The sequence below is a fragment of the Camellia sinensis genome, chromosome 13 (assembly GCF_055761805.1).
Source record: "Camellia sinensis isolate YWXY chromosome 13, ASM5576180v1, whole genome shotgun sequence".
NCBI lineage: Eukaryota > Viridiplantae > Streptophyta > Magnoliopsida > Ericales > Theaceae > Camellia > Camellia sinensis.
The window spans coordinates 20,156,134-20,162,497 of record NC_138973.1 but is presented as its reverse complement, the minus strand read 5'-3'; positions in this window follow the sequence as shown (position 1 = coordinate 20,162,497).

Below are 6,364 nucleotides of genomic sequence, written 5' to 3'. Positions count from 1 at the left end.
ATCCAACATTTCATCAATATTTTCATATTAAGTTCTATTATAGGTATTGGTTTGAAGTACCATAATATCTTCTGTACCATAAAATAGCCTAGGGATGTAACTATCTCCTGTACTATTCATTCCATCATTGTTTATGAAGGATATAGTTTCTAATTTTGTCACCAAATTATTTATTTGGTTTTTTACTTCTTTATTTAAATCAATATTTATTATAGAACCCAAATTGTCCATTTTAGATTCTATAGACTCAACTTTAGTCTCTAGATAATTTTGATTTATTTTTTGATTTTTATCTAATTTAGAAAACCAAGAACACATAATATCAGTAATATTATTTAAACTAGAACACACACTATTTATATTTGCAGATTTTTTAGTAATATACAAACTATGATCATATATATTATTAACATTATTTTTTTTGTATTTCCAAAGCATATTATATCATCAGAATTAATTGTCATTTTAGATTGTTGTTGGTACCTAAGACCCTCCTAGTGTATTATCTGGTGCCTAAAACCTCTCTTTATGATCTTAAAGACTTAATTATGGCCAATAGTCAAAAGATCTTAACGAGTATATGGGTTTTGACATACACTAAGCATATAGGTTTTACAAGAACTATAAATGAAACAAATAATTATGAAGATATAAAACACACAAAAAACTTAGACGGAATTTTTAATTAAATTTTTTTTATAACAAAAAACACACCATACAAACTTATACATATATCAAAAATTTATACATAGATAGAAATACTTACATAGCTTGATCTTGCTTTTAAAAGCTCTTCACCAAGTTCTAATACCAATTACAAAACTAAAAAGGAAATGAGCTTGTTACTATTTTTATTATAGAATTATGGTGGAGTTATGGAATTAAGGTAGAGAAATTAGAGACAAAGAAGGAAGCTCAAAGATGGAGAGAATAGCATAAAGGCAAAGAGCAAATAATTGTAGTCTTTCCTTCAACTATTTTATCTCTTTGTATTTACTTTTTTGAAGGCTTTTCCAAAAGCCTATGACTAGGCTTGCCTAAGGTGTTAGAAATTTTGGCCGTAAAGATAGATATGTTAGATATGCATTAAGTTGTATTTTTGTTTGTATTCACCCTCTTCATGATGACTAATAATAGTCAAGAAATATCTCAAGAAGCAAATAGTATATCTCAAGAAGAATTACAGGCAATTCGACTTGGAGATGTAATCAGAGAAAAAAAAAACTTTTACCGACGAAGAATTAGCAGAATTTGAAAAAATGCAAGAAGTTGCTGTTCTAGAAATTTACAAACTTTCAACATTTAACTTCTTTTCAGCAAGAGTGTTTGAACAATACAGTGATAACACTCACGCAAAATGGTCAGAAGAAGGAAATATTGATATTCCTTTTTTTGATAAGAAAAAGGTTGCAAGATGGAAAAAGAAATATCCTGAAATTCAATATATTCATATTGGATTAATTCAAGTAACCATAACAGTCTTATTTCGCCAAGGGATAGATACTCCTATTTTGGCAGTAATTTTTGACAAAAGATTTTCCGACCCAATGAAAGCAATCATTGGAGGAATTCAGTTTAATTTGGCTAATGGAGTAATTTGGTTTAATGTTAGACCGAATTTCTTTATTTGCATAAATGATCCTAATCTTGAAGATACAGTCAGAATAAGAATTAAAACACAAGGATCAGGAATGAAATCAAATTCTCATGATTTGGCTATTCGTTGGAAAATAATTCACGAATTAACTAAATTTCCTAAAACAAAAACAAGATCAAACGATAATAAAATCGTTGAGATCTTTGAACCAAGACCATTTGACACCGTAATACAACCTCGTCTAATGAATTGGAGCGATTTAGAAGTCCCTTGACAATGGTTAATCCAAGACCTAGTGGGACAAGGAGAATCTTCTAAAACAAAAAAACCTGCACAATTACAAATGCAGGCATCAGGAAAAAATTTATATATTGAAAATACAGTTCCAAAAATTAAAAGATCAACTTCTGTATTTGAAAAAGATTTTTCTAACAAATCATTTTTAAAGTTAAGCATTGGAGAATCAAGTAATAATTCTAATCAAGAATCTATTGCTTCAAACAATGTTCAGATTCCTATTTTTCCAGGAACAAGGAAACTTGAACATATTAATTCTGCATATATGTATCATTTTCAAACAAAAAATGATGACATTATTTTTTTTCCTAGCCAAGGAAAAAGAAGATATATATATATGTATTGGGAACATTTAATTTTGCAGGTTACAAACCCTATAGCTTCAGTGTTCTCATAGACACAGGAGCTACAGTTAGCTCATGTAAATGGAATGCCATACCAAAGGAAAAATGGACATTAATGAAACATCCAATTTTGGTTACTGGAATAGATGGCAACCATACTTCCATACAATTCAAGGCTAAAAATATAGCTATTTGGTTAAATGATAGCAAATTCATCATATCAAAAATTTTATATTTTCCGTACATGCATGGAGATTTCCTTCTTGGCAATAATTTTATATATAAATACCTTCCAATGCAAATACAGGAAAAAAACTATTTCATTAAGCATAAACAATGTCTTAATTCATATTCCCTTGTTAGAACAACATAAATACATTTGTGATAAAGAGTTTGCGCCTGTGCCGCGTGGTGATTTAACTCCCATCATCAAAACTACTGATGAATCACATTGGATTTATAAAATTTTAGAAGAAAATTTAGTGAACATCCATTAAAACTATGGCAACGTAGTCCATGTTATTGTAGTTTAAAATTGAAAGACCCTAATGTTATCATTAGAGTAAGACCAATGATCTATACTAGACAAGATATAGATGAATTTGATATTCAACTCCAGGAACTTTTAGACAAAAAGTTAATTGAAGAAACTAAAAGCCCTCACTCTAGTCCAGCTTTTATGGTAAGAAACCATGCTGAAATTAAAAGAGGAAAAGCCCGAATGGTAGTCAACTATAAACAGCTAAATGAAAATTTAAAATTTGATAGATATTTTATTCCACGAAAAGATGTTTTGATTAACTTAACCAAAGGATCAAAAATCTTTAGCAAATTTGATTGAAAAAGTGGATTTTGGCAAATTCAATTGACTGAAGAGCCAAAAAAATTGACAGTCTTCAGTACACCTAGAGGACATTACCACTGGAATGTTATGCCCTTTGGATTAAATATAGCACCACAGGTATTTCAACGGTGGATTGATACAATTTTTAAAGATCTTAAAGATTGTTGCGTAGTTTATATTGATGATATACTTATCTTCTCTAAAACCAAGGAAGAGCATAAGAAACATTTAAAATTACTTTGTGAAAAATTCCAAAAATATGGAATTATTTTGTCTCCAAAAAAGATTGAACTAGAAAAAGAATCAATTGAATTTTTCTGGTCTAAAATTGCAAAAACATATTTTGTCCAAAATACGAGATTTTCCTGATACTTTAGAAAATATAACATAATTACAGAGTTTATTAGGCATTTTAAATTATGGACGAAATTTTATCAAAAATCTTTCAAAAATAGAAATTCCTTGGTTAACCAAATTAAGGAAAAAGTTATTTTTGAATGGACAGCAGAAGATGTTGCTTTAATTAAACAAATTAAAGAAAATGTTAAAACTTTACCAGATGTTTATCTTCCTAAAACAGGTGATAAGTTAATTTTAGAAACAGATGCCTCAGAAGCATGCTAGGGATGTGTTCTTAAAGCAATACCAAGTAATTTATGGTATGATAAAGAGATACCTTTATCAAAAAATGGGATTAGACCAAGAAAAAATCCAATACCCATAAAATTACAAAAAAAAAGAGTTAATTTATGAATATAATTCTGGAACATTTAAACCAAATGAACAGAAATATATTATCTTTGAAAAAGAATTACTTGTAATAAAATTGGCAATAAAGAGCTTTCATATTTATTTAGCCCCAGAAAATTTTATTGTACGCACTGATAATAAGGCAGTAAGAGATTTCTTGATCAATAAAAAACCTATTGAGCAAGGAAGACGATTAGCCTAGTATAATAAAATTTATGAATATACCTTTGAAGTAGAACATCTTAAAGGTACTAACAATTTTCTTGCAGATTTTCTTAGCAGAAGTTGTTTCAGAAAATTAAATTGCTAAACAAGTAAATTTAATTTTACAGAAGACCTCTAGACCAAGAGGAAACAATGGACAAGGGTAAACAACCCGCTCAAGGAGATTGGGTGACAATTGCTAAAAAAGCAATCCCCAAAGAGGAAAAAGTTTATGTTGTGTTTGCAGGAAGACAACCTGGAATTTACACAGAATAGAATGATTGCAAAGCACAAGTTTGTGGATATTCAGGAGCAAGCTTTAAAGCATATGATAGCATAACCAAAGCTAAAAAACTTTTTATAGTGCACCAGCTATGCCTGTTTATCAAAAGAATTTTTGTCAAATGAGAACTAACCCAGTTCCAACTAATGTTCAGACATCTAGACCAGATGAATCTGAAATAAAAGATTTTTTCAATCTTGGTATATCCAGAGAAATTTATACAGAACTCAATGGAGTTTCGAAAACTCACATTGTAGACAACAAAGTGAAATTTCAAAAACACATGGGAGTTCTGGCCAACAAATTAGTTGAGCAAACAACTAAATTAAAAGATTTGCAAAATCTTTGTTTCAATATTCTTAAACAAATGAATTGGAATGGAGATTTTAATTTTGAAAAAATAAACAATTTTCTTCAACTATCAGACCTCATATCAAATGAGTTTTCTGATCTAGTTTTTGAACAAATAAAAAGAATTTGTCTTTTTAAAAAAGCAAGAACTTTGTTTCCAAAAGAAATTTTTATGTTAATCAAAAATCGAGTTGAAGATCATCATGATAAGATTAGACAAATCTTAGAACGATCTTATGATAAATTAAACTTGAAAGTTGAATTCTCAAAATAACCATCATGGCAAACCATGACATGTGGTTTTTTGAGGATATAGATTGGGGAATAACTAATCAAGTTATTTTTCAAATTTTAGATCCAATCCAATGGATAGATTATTTAATGATCACCAAAGCAATGCTCTCATGGATAGTAAAAGGCTTTCGATGGAGCAAATATTTTACTTTCTGAATCTCCCGCACTGTTGGTTGGCGAGAACGAGAATATTTTTTCCAACCATACCAGATTTGGTATCTTAAAGAAACTGAAGATTTTGAATTTGAAGATGATTATCTAGATGAAGATCACCGGAGAGAGCGATTGGAAAATATCCAAAAACTTGCCTTGACAGAATATTAGATAGACAGTTTAATATCTGTTTCACAAGCAGCGTCCAACATCCATGGCTCAACAAAATTACCATTCATGGTTACAGATGATCGAATATTATTTGTAACCCATTTTCCCATAACATATCAAAGATCTCCTACACAAATTAATGAGGCTCTTGACATGTTAATAAATCTCAAAAAGAGAAATAATTTGGATCTTCCATTGGAACTAGCCATGACCGCGGATGATGTAGAACATTTCCTGAATGAGCAATACAGCCAAGATCCAGATTCCCCTTCCATCAGAGACTGATGAAGAATATCACAATCTCATCAACAGGATTGAAGCATAGTGGACCCCACTATCAAATGCGGTTGTCTCCTGATCGACTCCAACCTTATCCAGGACACGTGGAGCAACCTGCATTATTAGGCAGAAAGTGATCAGCCACATCATTTCAACCGACGCTACATGACAAAGCAGCTCAGCCAAAGCTTATCTACAACAGTCTATCTCTTTGAAAATCGGGGAGGGTAGATCATGAACAAGTCCTAAAGAATTACATTATGTAAATATCCCTCCATCCAAACTTGGTTGTAATTAAGTTTATGTTTTTATTTTAAAATTTTTTGGACTTCTAGTTATTTACTTTTCAATCATTTTCATTCTTTTGTTATTTTCGTTATATGGCCATCGTCAATAACTGATTCAAACTTATATCAAATTTAAATTTAGAAAACACTCAAAACACCATCCATTTCTCAACTCAAACTTATATCAAATTGAATTTTATTTAAATTTTATCCAAAGTTAGGGAGGCTCAAATTCTTACTCAAAATTTGCAAAGTTATTTCATAGTATGTGGGAGGAAAATCCAAATAAAAAATTATGTGGGAAAAATATTTGTGTGCAAGTCTTTTGAGATACATTTTCATGATGATAAACTTCACCTGTATATGTGGTATAAGTCTTTCATGTGTGTCAGATTTGCACTAAAAAAAAACTTCACATGTAATACAATTGTTTTAATGTTGTCTCACTTATTTATAATTTCTCCTTTTATCTAATCAAGTAGAGAAGAGATGCTTTTTTGTCTCCATCAT